The sequence below is a fragment of the Globicephala melas genome, chromosome 6 (assembly GCF_963455315.2).
Source record: "Globicephala melas chromosome 6, mGloMel1.2, whole genome shotgun sequence".
Taxonomy (NCBI): domain Eukaryota; kingdom Metazoa; phylum Chordata; class Mammalia; order Artiodactyla; family Delphinidae; genus Globicephala; species Globicephala melas.
The window spans coordinates 99,614,543-99,628,451 of NC_083319.1; the positions used below are offsets into that span (position 1 = coordinate 99,614,543).

Sequence of the window (13,909 nt, forward strand, 5' to 3'; positions counted from 1 at the left end):
TAAAAATGCAAAGTCAACTTGGAATTCTGTTCCCATCTAAACATTCATTCAAAGATGAGGACTGGGGCTTCCCTGGTGGCACAGTGGTTAAGAATCCGCCTGCCGATTCAGGGGACATGGGTTCGAGCCCTGGTCTGGAAAGATCCCACATGCTGCGGAGCAACTAAGCCCGTGCACCGCAACTACTGAGCCCACGTGCCACGACTACTGAAGCCCGCCTGCCACAACTACTGAAGCCTGTGTGCCTAGAGCCCGTGCTCCGCAATTAAGAGAAGCCACTGCAGTGAGAAGCCCGCGCACCACAACAAAGAGTAGCCCCCCGCTTGCCTCAACTAGAGAAAGCCCGCGGGCAGCAATGAAGACCCAATGCGGCCATAAATAAATAAATAAAAAGATGACCAAAATAACAATATTTTCTAATAAAGATCAGAGCAGAAATTAATGAGATAGAGAATAGAAAAATAATACAGAAAATCAACAAAACCAAAAGTTGGTTCCTTAGATTAACAGAATTGGCAAGCCTTTAGCTGGACTGGCCAGGGGAAAAAAAACCTTACAGAAATTAAAAGGATTATAAAGGAATACTATGAACAATTAAATGCCAACAAATTAGGTGTCTTAGATGAAATGAACAAATTCCTATAGATAACTTGCTACTGAACCAAGTGTTATTTTTCCCAGTTATCTTTTTTTGCCCACTGAAACCCTCGGATGATAACAGAAATGACGAATGTGGCTTCTAAAGATGTTTTCTTTTGTCTGACAGAGTGTGGGGTCCTAGTCCTCTGACATGATTTTGGGTGAACTAGAACCTTCACATTCCGTCTGATCCTCTTGAATTCGTTAAGACATGCCAAAACAGAGAAAACTCATTTTTCCCCTTAAAGTGTCTTAGAAACCTCGCCATTGGTTTCTCCAGTCTCTCTAGAGCTCGCCTGATAGCTGGGGGGTGGAAGGGGGATCTTTGCCCCACCCTGCTGATCAAATTGTCTACCTTTCAACACACCACAGAGCGGGGTTTGATTTCAAGTCCCCAGTCCCACTTTGTACACTGTCTGGGCCAGGGTCTCATTTCCCTGGCTTCTTTCTCAAGGCTGTTCCACTAACTTCGGTTACAAGAAATCTGTCTGCATATCTTTTGAAAAGGCAGGCGGCTGTGGCATCTTGTCAGAAGAGAAATAGCAGTCATGAAAATGTCAGATTTTTATGTTTACTTCCTTAAATATTGCCCAACATCAAACTTTTAGTGAGCTGACCTGTTCAGTCATCCAGCTAATATTTTATTGAGCATCTGTTATGTGCAAGATGTTATGTTAGGGAATGCAGGTATATACAGAAATCTTTGGTAAGCAAGACAGATTAAGGTCCAATAAAGAGGTTAGAGATGGAAATGAAATAATTTTTAAGGGGAAAAGCAAGTACATAAACCATATAAAATGTTTTAATTCTGTGAATCATGATCCAATGAAATCAATTTAGTGGGTTTGCTATCACTTTTTAAAAATTGAAACAATATAAAATATCAGAACGTTGACTATACTAAGGAAGTTTTGTAAGATTTTTGTTCGCTATGTTGTTATTTGTACTGGAGATGCAGTGTAAAATATTTTTTACTGTTGGTTACAGTAAAAAGAGTTTGAAAAGGTAGGTCGAATATGCTTCAGGACAATCAAGAATCTTTCTGAAGGGAGGTGGCTTTGAAGAGTTAGAATTTTAACAAGTGGAAATGAGGAAATAAGAGGAAAAAGGGCTATATTAGGTAGAGAGAAAGATAGAATTGGGGCTCCAAACCTGGCACTAGGCAGGAAAGACTGCGGGACAAGGCAGGACTTTGGGTATCCCGAAAGAATTTTGTGTGGGGGTGGTTATGGAGAGTTAAGACCTTTTGATTTTTAGCTGTGTTAATAATTAATTGAATTCCCTAATGGATTACTGATAGCTTATCAGCTCTGGTGGACTTTGGCAGCCCTACCCCTTTCTGGTTGCAAACAAGTGAGAATGCTGTGATAGGGCCTGTGGTGGGGTGTCTTGTCCTGCCTCCCCTCCCGTTTCTCTGAAGGTACCTTCCCCCCTGTTTGTAGTATTGACACATTGCCTGGAAGAGCCTTTGGGATTGCTTTTAGACCTCAGTTTTTTAAGAAGAGTTTAACACCTCTTTGTAATATGTATTTATGGGCTTCAAACTTTTCAGAGTTCCGTGTGTTAGAAGCATGCTTGTTTTACTTAATCACTGGGTGAGTTTCTCATTCCTTTTCCAGAACTTCAAGAAAAGGAATGCATGGTATAGACTGGTCCATTTCTGACAGCCCATTGGATTTGGGGTTGAGAGTCCCAAATGAATGACATAATGTCTGAAAAATACTCGAGTTTAACCAAGAAAGACAAATATAAAGGGTTATTACAAAGATGAAGGGGCTCTGAGGGAGATTCTGCAAGAGATACAATTACTTTGAAATCTCTTGGAAAATGAGAGGAATATCACCCCACCTCTTACTCAGTTGGAGCACTGTAATTGCAGGGTGAGGATAATTAAATTTTAGAAAAACCCACGGCCCAGCTAGTCTCTTCAAGAGTGGCATAAACAGTCTGGCCTGCTCTGGCTTTGCTTCAGTGCTTTCTCTCTTTTTCCCTCTCCACCTTCCTCCTAAGGAGGAACAGGCTGCCACCGAGGCCTGGATTCTTCCTGCCACCCACTCCAGGGATTGTCTGCTTTCCTTTCATCACAAGCACTGCCATCATGGGCCTTCCTTTCCCCAGGACTTGCAGAGTGGGATGTGGTCCCCCTTCCCTGTGCAAATACAGAGGCACTTAGTGTCGGCTGAGCACCAGTCATTGAGCTGGAACAGGGACTTGGGTACTAACAGGCTACAATTCTGCTTAGAAAGCCCTTCCTTTGGGTCCCATAGACCGAGGTGGCAGCTGGCTTAGCTGCAGAGGAAACAATCATGACGTCCAGCAGAACAGAACAATGGGAATTTAATGGGTGGCTTATTTTCTCAAGAAATTTGCATTTCCGAGGCTTGATATCCATCTCAATAGAACTACTCCACATCAGAAAAGACTCCTAGGACACTCCTCACACAAAAATTAACATTTCTCCCAGCTTTCGGTTAAGCAATATGTGGTGCGACATCTAATTCGAAAGTGAGTATAATATGGCTTATTTAGAACTTGAACAGGAATTTTTTGTTCTTTCGTCTGGTGGGAAAATGCAGAAAAAAACTATCTATGGGTACGTCCCCTCCCAGGGAGTATTTCAGAATCGAGCTTTTTACATTAATCAGAAGTGTTCAGATGTATATATATATATATATATATATACACACACACACACACACACACATACATATTAGATGGGTAGCGGTGTTACTCCGAGGAGATGGAGGCCGGGTTGTGAGAACTTCCCACGTAAGGAGGGAAAGGTCTTAATGGGAGGTTTCCAGCGGAAGGAGGAGCCTGTGGGATGGAATTCGCGGCAGGGTTACGAGATGAAGCTGGGCTCTCGGCGGGCTAGGCGCAGAAGTGCGCTGGCTCGCCCCGCAAGCCTGGGCAAGCCAAGCGCTGGTCGGGTCTAGCGGGCGGCTGGCAGTCAGCTCACACACGTAGCCCTACAGCCAGCCAGGGCCCCACGTGGCAGGCCCTGGGGAGAGTGGGGTGGGGCGGGGGAGGGGCGGGGCGAGAGCGGGGGCGGGGCCGGCCGTGACGCGCAGGGTATATAGCGGGGCATGCGCGACGCGCGGGGGAAGGACGCAGGCCTGGGGGAGAGGGCAGGCGGGCTCCCTGCGCGGGCGCGCCGACCTAGCTGCGCTGGTGCTGCTGCTGCTGCTGCTGCTGCTTCGGGCCTCCCGAGGGCCTGGTTTGTGAGGGTGCGCCGGGCCAGGTGGCGTCCGCCCAGCTTCAGGTGAGGTGGGGAGGGCGTGCGGGAGGGGCGGCTCCGTGCCCCGGGGATAGGGCATCGCGCGCGGGAGCAGTGCGCCTCCGGGGCTCGGGGTCACCGGGTGGGGGTGGGGGCACGGCTGCGCAGAGGACCCCGAGGCCGGCAGCGGTTTCGGGAGTCGCTCCGGCGCACCCGCATGCGGACCGGGACGCTGGATGGAGGCGACACCTGGCTACCTGGCCGCGGTGCCACGACGAGGGTTACTTGGTGGCGAGGCAAGAGAAGGCGCAGCCACGGTCCCTTTGGCTGAAGAGCGCGGGATGTGGGAGCCGGAGCAGGATGTCGATAGCCGCACTAAAAGACTGAGAGGTTTCCTGGAGCCCATAAACTCGGGCTCAGAAAAATCAGAGTAGATGGGCAAATCTGGTGGGCAGCGCACGGGGCGGCTCTGATGGTGCACTGGTGTCTGGACTTTGCTTTTCAGGAACTGAGTCCCTCACCCCACCCTGGCCAGACCGCCTCCCAGCTGGAGATAAATGACCCGTATCTTCCGGCCGGCCCGGAGCAGGAGCTGGAGGATGGCAAAGGAGGGACTAACTAAACTCCGACCTGGCTTATCCCGTGGGCATGGCTTTTTAGCTATTTTTGGTCCCCACCGACCGGGTTAGGTGGTCTGGCTCAGGCTGCCCTCTTTTGGTGGGTTGGGGCAATGGGAAAAAATACCATCCAAGCAATTTACAGTGTGATCCTGGGGTCCAATTGAGCCAAGAAATTTTCCGCAGCTCTGGCTTGTGGCTTCAGTTTTGAGGATCTAGAGTCTGCTAGGGCCTGGGTGTCCATGAGTATGTGAGCATGATTTGGAGAGTGGCTGAGGGCTCTCCTGGGGGCCTAAGAAAGGGTGGGGGGAGGAGCAGCTTTGACCTGACCCTTCCTCCTGGAGCTTCCCTGGGCTTGCTTTTGTCTGGAGTCACTCTTTCCTAAGAACCCCAGGCCAGTTAGGTCGGCTGCTGGGAAGTGGTGGTGGTAATGTGGTGGGTACTGGCCTGGCTTCCTGGCCTCTGTCCCAACTCTGCTCCTAACTTGCCCTGTGTCTGGAAGAAGGAGTTAGTTAGATCTGTGGTCTCTTACCCATAGCATCTATGATTAATCCTTAACTCTTAAAACAAGAGCCATAAAAACTGAGAGAAACTTAATGAAGCAAGAGAAAGAATGTCGAGAATCATAACTTTTAACACCTGAAATTGAAAACTGCATATTCCATTTCCTGTTGGAGGCTCAGAGATGAGTTTTTCATAAATTGTGTGATAGCCACTATATAGACTAGTGGTGCTCCTCCTGGGTTGCAGGTATGACTAGAGAGCACCAAACAGAATGATTGGCCTTGTCATTTAGGCAAGAAGACTACGTTGAGGTACCAGGGCCCCGTGGCTCTCAGTATGTCATCACTTCAATATGTAAATATACAGTGCCTGGTCTGTGCTTGGCTCTGCACTTGGCCACTGGAGAGTGCAAAGAGGGGATGGGGCCTGGCTCCTGGAGAGAACATCCCCTGGGGAGAAAGAACATCCATACATGAAGAATAAGGTAGCAGCACAAGAGAGGTCACACTGTTGTGTTTGGTCAAGTTCAGAGAAGACAGCACTCTACTAGAGATGGTATAAGGTGACAGGAGAATTCCAGGCTTTTGAGCCAGGTAAATCTGTTCACATCCTGGCCCCATCACTCTCCAGCAGGAGACATTTTTTTTTTTTTTGGCGGTACGCGGGCCTTTCACTGCTGTGGCCTCCAGTTGCGGAGCACAGGCTCCGGACGCGCAGGCTCAGCGGCCATGGCTCACGGGCCCAGCTGCTCCGCGGCATGTGGGATCTTCCCGGACCGGGGCACGAACCCGTGTCCCCTGCATCGGCAGGCGGACTCTCAACCACTGCGCCACCAGGGAAACCCCCAGGAGACATTTCTTAACTTCTGTAGACCTGTCCTCACTGCTGTGCATCATGTTGTGGTTGTGCCTGGAGCATAGTAGAGGTTTGTGATCTTCTACATCATCATTATCATCATCTTCTCTGGGATGGAGTGGATTATTTAGGGGTCCCAGGAGCTGATAGGTAGGTTGGGTTGTAGGAATGGTATGAGCCCAGACGTAGGGTTGATTCATCACCTCCTTGGGAACATGGACGCAGTTTCCATGCCTTTCCGGATAGACTTCTTTTCAGTGGCCTGCCAGGGATTGTTCCACATATTCACTGTCCCACAAAGACTTTTTTTCAACCTTTGGTTTTGGGAGCTACTTTGATTCTTTCAGGTAACGGAGATACTCAGTTTCCGGGCTGATAATAGGCGGGTAGGACTTAACACTGCGTGTGTATCTGCGCGCATGCGTGGGTGTGTTCGCGCATGCGCACATACAGTAAATTATCAGTCATTGGACTGGTTCGGTTTTCAAACCCCTTACACCATCTTCTTCTCTTCCTTACCTGTTCACACCCCGCTCAATTCCAGGAGGACCATCAATCCATGTCCAATATTTACAGGATCTTGCGATCTAAGTGGCAGTGCCATATGTCTGGAAATCGGGATCTTCTCCAGAATAATTCAGCCTTTTCGTACTTGATGCCTGCAAAAATAACGCTTAAGCGTTTTGCAGAACCACCAATGATAGGATATTGAACTGGAGGGACTTCGGGAATCTTCGAGTCTAGGCCCTTTGTTTTACAACTGAAGAAACTGGATCTAGAGAGGTTAACTGGTGTTTCCAAGTCACATTGTTTGCTAGTGGCCAAGAGGCTTGATTGAGAGGACCAAAGAAAGGTGCAGTTTTTATTCCTAAGTGTGATGATAAAATTGCTGATAATCCTAGAGTTTTTTTTTTCTTTATTTCTTTTTTTTGCGGTACGCGGGCCTCTCACTGTTGTGGTCTCTCCCGTTGCGGAGCACAGGCTCCGGATGCGCAGGCTCAGCGGCCATGGCTCACGGGCCCAGCCGCTCTGCGGCATGTGGGATGTGGGATCTTCCCGGACCGGGGCACGAACCCCTGTCCCCTGCATTGGCAGGCGGACTCTCAACCACTGCGCCACCAGGGAAGCCCCTCTAGACTTTTCCTTGAAAACATGAAGAAAAAGGAGCCAGTTGTCCCTGTGCTTATTTGGGAAGTTCTCTGCTTGTGTGGATAGAAATTTCTTCTGGAGGAGTCTTCTCCCCTCTCTTCCTGACTCCCTGGAGACATAGGAGGGTGGGGAGAGGCTGAGGAAGGGTCATGGTGATGGGGCCCCAGGCAGGACTCTCGATGTCTACAATGGGACTTTGCTGACCTCGAGGCTGGCGGGCTGGCAGAATGCCTGCAGATAAGGAGTCCAGAGTCTACCGCCAGCCAGGGGCCTCTTGCCCTCCTAGGGGCAAGAAGGGTGACCTCACCACAAGGTCTCCGAGGCCCAGCTGCCTTGTTCTCACCCTTATTTTGGCCATCGAGGCTCCCATGGGGGACCCCTTCTTGGGCCCCGAGTGAGATCCAGAGGCAGAGCCCCCTGTGGGAGGGAAGGTGGCCACAGAATCAGCCTGGAGAGAGCGCTTGGCATGCCCCTATGTGGGAAACCAGATTCCCTGCCTCAGATCTGACTGCATCATCGGACCTCCTAACCTTCCTCCAGCCTCAGGCCCAGGAGAGCCCTGGGGTTTGGTGGAATGAGAATGTGACTGTCCTGAATTTATTACCATTGGGTCCCTGGAGGCTCTTACTCAGTGCACTCAGAATTAGTAATTAATAAAATATGTCAGGGGCTTCCCTGGTGGCGCAGTGGTTGGGAGTCCGCCTGCCGATGCAGGGGACACAGGTTCGTGCCCCGGTCCGGGAGGATCCCACATGCTGCGGGGCGGCTGGGCCCGTGAGCCATGGCCGCTGAGCCTGCGCGTCCGGAGCCTGTGCTCCGCAACGGGAGAGGCCACAACAGTGAGAGGCCCACGTGCCGCAAAAAAAAAAAAAAATATGTCAGCTAAACGTTGGGAATTTTTTTTTTTAAATCCATGTTTTAAACAATTCATTTTTCCTTAAAAACGTGCATGCATTTTTTTCTTCCAGTTTTTTTTTTATTGAGATATAACTGACATACAGCACTGTGTAAGTTTAAGGTGTACAGCATAATGGTTTGATTTATATACAGTTATGAAATGAGTACCACAATAAATGTAATGAACATACATCATCTCATAGAGAGAAAAGATTAAAGAAATAGAGAAGAAATTTATTTCCTTGTGATGAGAACTCTTAAGATTTAACTCTCAACTTTCATATATAACCTACAGCAGTGTTAATTATATTTACCGTGTTGTACATTACTTCCCTAGTACTTATTTTTCTTATAACTGGAAGTTTGTACCTTTTGGCTGCCTTCATCCAGTTCCCCCATCCCCAATGTGCATATATCTTTATTTACCAAAGCTTGATTTAGGGCTAAGCCTTTTTCTTTGGGTCTCTAGGTCCTCTAATTAAACTTGCAAATTGTTTGTATATAAAAATCACACCTGTGATTTTTTTGTTTCTTTTCTTTTATTAAATTTTTTTCACCGTATGTCAATTATATCTCAATAAAACTGGAAGAAAAAAATTTTTAATGGAAAAAAATTTTTTCACTAGGCTATATATTCACATAGTTCAAAGATCAGGAGGATAAAAAATTTGAAAAAGCAACTACACCCCCCCCCTCACCCCATACAGTGAAAAGTCTCACCTCTGCCCATCCCACCCCATTTTTACAAATGCTGTAAGTTAACATTTTAGGCATTGTTTAGCACCTTGCTTTTTTCACCTAGCAACTATTCTAGATCTTTCCCCATCGGCACAGAAATACTTTTATTATTCTTTTACTATAGCTGCATATTATTCCAGAATAGGAAAGCAAAAGTGATTTTTAAACCAACATACGTTGCCTCCCTCTTTCCCCCAACTTGGGTTGTTTCCAGTGTTTTGTCATTACGTACAGTGCTACAGTGAATAACTTTACAAATGACTACAGAAGAAATTCTCAGAAGTGAGATTGCTGGGTGACAGCATATATACATCTGTTAATTAGTCTCCATTAAAAAATAATAATACGGCTTCCCTGGTGGCGCAGTGGTTGTGAGTCCGCCTGCCGATGCAGGGGACACGGGTTCGTGCCCCGGTCCGGGAAGATCCCACATGCCGCGGAGCGGCTGGGCCCGTGAGCCATGGCCACTGAGCCTGCGTGTCCGGAGCACTCCGCACTCCGCAACAGGAGAGGCCACAACAGTGAGAGGCCCGCATGCCGCAAAAAACAAACAAACATAATAATAATAATAGAGCAAGAATTTAAGACATTTGCAAACCAGTCCACGTGCAGAATCCTACTTTTTTAATGCACACACCTAATTTAATCTTTTTTTTTCCATTTGTAACACATCTTTCTAGATAAGCAGTTCTCAAACGTTCTGATCCTAGGATTCCTTAATATTGTCTTTCATTTATTGGCTATATCTGTTATTTACCATGTTAAAAATTAAAACATATAAAAAGTTGTTTATTCATTCACTATTTTAAATGAATAAAATAAAGGTCATTACATGTTAACATAAAACTCATATTTTTATGAAAAATAACTTTCCAAAATAAAAAAAAAGTCGAGGAAAAAATGGCATTATTTTTACATTTTTGTGCATCTTCAGGATTTCAAAATAATGATTTATTAGATAATAATGAGATAACAGGTTAAAATAGGTATAGCATACATTTGCTGGTAAATACTCGGTGGACAAACCGAGTTGATCTCTGAAAACAAACTGAGTTAATCTCTGAGAACACACACATTCATACCCTAAACTTCTACCTTAGAAGTTTTCAGAAAACTTAAGACTGCATAGGCACACATTCATCACACTTCATGTAGCCTCAAAAATGAGCGTGAAAAAGCTTTTAACATCTTAATTTTGTAATAAAACTAGTTTTTACCTTGCAGACCTGAAACAGTCTCAGTGACCCTAGGTGTCATCTAAGACCACAGTTTCAGAATTGCTCTTCTAGATCACTTAGTTTCATTTTTGTAGAAATCAAAACTTTTTCTCTGTTTATATTTCAGTTACTATTTAATTAAATTAGAATCATAAAAACAAACAACTGGCATAAAGAAGTTTGGGAATGGACTTCCCTGGTGGTGCAGTGGTTAAGCATCTGCCTGCCAATGCAGGGGACACGGGTTTGATCCCTGGTCCGGGAAGATCCCACATGCCGCGAAGCAGCTAAGCCCCCGTGCACCACAACTACTGAGCCTGCGCTCTAGAGCCCACAAGCCATAACTACTGAAGCCTGTGTGCCTAGAGCCCGAGCTCTGCAACAAGAGAAGCCACCACAATGAGAAGCCTGCCCACTGCAACGAAGAGTAGCACCCACCGCAACTAGAGAAAGGCCGCGTGCAGCAATGAAGGCCCAACACAACCAAAAATAAATAAAATTTATTTAAAAAAAGAAAAAAGAAGGAGTTTGGGAAGAGACACAACAGACTCTTGGTCAATGAATCCTGGACTGGTGACAGCAGAGGGGGCCTCTTTGCTGCAGGGATGGGCCCAGCCAGCAGAGCTCAGCTAAGAGAGCTCCAGCTCCATGAAGACAGGCAAACACTGTCTCTGTTCCAAAGAGGCTTGTAAAATATGTGTGGGGATGAGCTGAGTATATATGGAAACTTAACATGCTATCTGTGGCATTCGTTAAGCTCCATTGAGTGGAACAGACAAGAGATACTTAAAGAGGCAGGTAGAAGGCAAGGCGATGGGGGGCAGGAGTGGTCTGGGAAGGCTTCCTAGAGGTGGAATTGAGCTAAGTTTTGAAAGCTAAGAGGAGAGGGAGGGCTCCTGGCCGGGAGAGTTGTGTGGATAATGGCACTGAGATGTATATTCCTGGGGCAGGGGTGGTCACCCTAGGTCAGGGTGGCTGATAGAGGAAAGAGCAAGTGACGTGGCTAGAAATTTAGGTTGGATCCAGTTATTTTGAAGGGCTCTGGGGTCTAAGGTACCAATATTTTCTAAGTCTTAGCTGTTTCTCTGTCAAAGACTTGCTGCTCGTTTCAGCAATGGTGTCTTGGGGTCTAGCCTGCTCTTATCCAGAGCAACTCCAGTGGCCCCAAATCTACATCCTTGGCACCAGTCCACTTACTCCATCCAACCTCCTGCCACTGATATCGAGAGTAATGCATACTTACTGACAAGTATAAAGAAGTATGGGAGAAGTCTAATCCTGTGGCCCTGAGGCAACCTCTGTTAATCTGCTCAATCATTTCCTTTCATTTTAAACCTTTTTTTAAAAACTAATTTTAGACTTAAAAGTTGCAAAGAATATAGCAGGGTTCCTTTATATCCCTCACTCCATAGTATAATTATCAAGAACAGGAAATCAACATTGGTACAAAACTTTAAACTACAGGCCTTACTTAAATTTTACCAATATTTTTGCTGATATCTTTCTTCTGTCCCAGGATCCAGTCTGCCATCCCATGTTGCATTTAGTTGTTATTTTTCTTTAGTCACCTTCAATCTGTAACCATTCCTCTATCTTTCTTCCTTAGAATAAGGTCATGCATTTTTAGCAAGAATATCACAAAAATGATGTTGCATCCTTTTAAGAGCATCGTATCAAGGCATTCATGATGTTGATGTCTCATTACTAGTGATGTTTTCCTGGACCACTTGGTTAAATCGGGGTCTGCTGGACTTCCACACTGGAAAAGTTACTCTCATGTTGAATCCTTCTCTGGTTCAAATCCCTTTCGCCAGGAGGAGCCTATCACCTGATTAGTTCTGACCCATACAGGATCATTTCTCTATCTTAAGGTCAACTAATTTGGTCAGTTGATACCAGCAAAATCCCTTTTGGAAGATAATGTAACCTAATAACAGGAATGATATCTCATTTTCAGGTCCTGCCCATACACAAAGACAAGGGTCACTGGGGGCCATCTTGGAATTTTGCCAACCATAGCAAGAGAGTCTCAGATAAAAGTTATCGAGCCTTAATTCCATCATCAAAGTATTACTTTCCTAAGGCCATCCTAACAAATGACCCCACTCTGTGGCTTAAAACAACAGAAATTTATTAGATCTGGAGGTCAGAAGGTCGAAATCAAGGGGTCAGCAAGGCCACGTTCACTCTGAAGGCTCTAGGGGGAATCCTTCCTTGCCTCTTCCAGCTTCTGGTGGCTCCAAGTGTTCCTTGGCTTGTGGCAGCATCACTCCCATCTCTCCCTCTGTCTTCACATGGTCTTCTCCTCTGTGTGTCTCTGTGTCCAAATCTCCCTCTCCTTTATCTTATAAACATAGTCATCATTGGATTTAGGGACTACCCTAAATCCAAGATGACTTCATCTCTGAGATCCTTAAATCATTATATCTGCAAAGACCATAATTTTCAATAAGGTTCCATTCTGAGGTTTTGGGTAGACTTGGTTTTGTGGGGGTATTATTCAACCCACTATGCTCAGGATGGGGGGAACTGTGCTTTGTAAACTGTGGTTCACAGAGCTGCAAAAGAGAAGGGAGATTTGTTTTTCGACCAGAGTCAGAGAGCAGGCCTGGCTGTTCAGGAGGCAAGGGCCCAGCCTCAGGCTGCCTTCTCCCCTCGTGTTGACACAGATCTGAGAGCCAGGTGAGTATAAATGATTGAGGACTCTGGCTTCAGAGTCCCTACACTTTGCAATGCCAACATTTCATCTCTGTGCAAGGAGTTTTCACTGAGTGTTAATCTCCCTGTAGGAAGGGCAGGGCAGAGATTGTAGCACCCATTTGGCAGAGAGGGGGAACTGACTTCAAAGAGTTTCTGTAAATCACAGAGTGTTGGAGCTAGTCTGTGTCTAGTCCAGCAGTCCTGACTAGACTGAAATGTCAGACCAGTGCACCAGACAAGAGCCAGGTTGATCTGTCAGAACTGCGCATACAGATACCTGGATCTCACCCAGGAAGCTCTGATTCAGGAGAACTGAGGTGAGGCCCTGCTCACTGGGGCAGCCAGGTTGGGGCACCAGGAACACATGAAGTCCAGCCCATGGCAGATTAGGACTGGCATCCACCTCCAGACTTTAAGTGAAGATCTTTAAAAAGGGGAGAGAAAAGGCTTCCACTTGGTCATCATTAAGCCTTTCCTGGGCTTCCCTGGCAGCACAGTGGTTAAGAATCCACCTGCCAATGGAGGGGACACGGGTTCGAGCTCTGGTCCGGGAAGATCCCACATGCTGCAGAGCAACTAAGCCCATGCGCCACAGCTACTGAGCCTGCACTCTAGAGCCCGTGCTCCGCAACAAGAGAAGCCACCACAATGAGAAGCCCGCGCACTGCAACGAAGAGTGGCCCCCGCTCTCCGCAACTAGAGAAAGCGTGTGTGCAGCAATGAAGACCCAATGCAGCCAAAAATAAATTAAAAAAAAAAAGCCTTCCCCATTTCCTAATGGAACTCTAAAATGAACTTTCTTCTTTCTTTTTTTTTGGCTGCCCTGCCCAACTTGCAGGATCTCAGTTCCCCCAACCAGGTATTGAACCCTATGGCCACAGCAGTGAAAGCATGCCAAATCCTAACCACTAGAGCACCAGGAAACTCCCTTAACCTTCTTCTTAAAGTAATGCGAGTTCATTGTAGAAACTGCAGACTAATAAAAAGATAACAGAAGTTACCATTAAACTCACCACCAAGAAATAACAGTTTGTTATATATTTTTAATTTTTTCTATGAATGCATACATTTTAAGGAAAACTGGTCTGCTGTACATAGTTTTGTAGACTTTTTTTTTTTTCACTTAACATGTGAACATCTTTCCATGTCATTCCCCCCAATACTTTTTTTTTTAATAGCTCTTTATTGGAGTATAATTGCTTCACAATACCGTGTTAGTTTCTTTTCCACAACAAAGTGAATCAGCCATATGCATACACCTGTCCCCATATCTCCTCCCTCTTGAGCCTCCCTCCCATCCTCCCTATCCCACCCCTCTTGGTCATCGCAAAGCACCAAGCGGATCTCCCTGTGCTATGCTGCTGCTTCCCACCAGC

General features: G+C 46.4%; 1 protein-coding gene across 2 annotated transcripts in view; it reads left to right on the forward strand.

Annotated features, from left to right (window-relative positions):
- The first annotated feature begins 3,754 nt into the window (after positions 1-3,754).
- Positions 3,755-13,909, forward strand: part of SLC39A14 (solute carrier family 39 member 14) — a 47,576-nt gene continuing 37,421 nt past the window's right edge. For both annotated transcript variants that reach the window (XM_060301253.1, XM_060301254.1), the window contains exon 1: positions 3,755-3,901. The gene's annotated coding sequence lies outside the window, so the exon portion shown is untranslated. The remainder of the gene's footprint in view (positions 3,902-13,909) is intronic.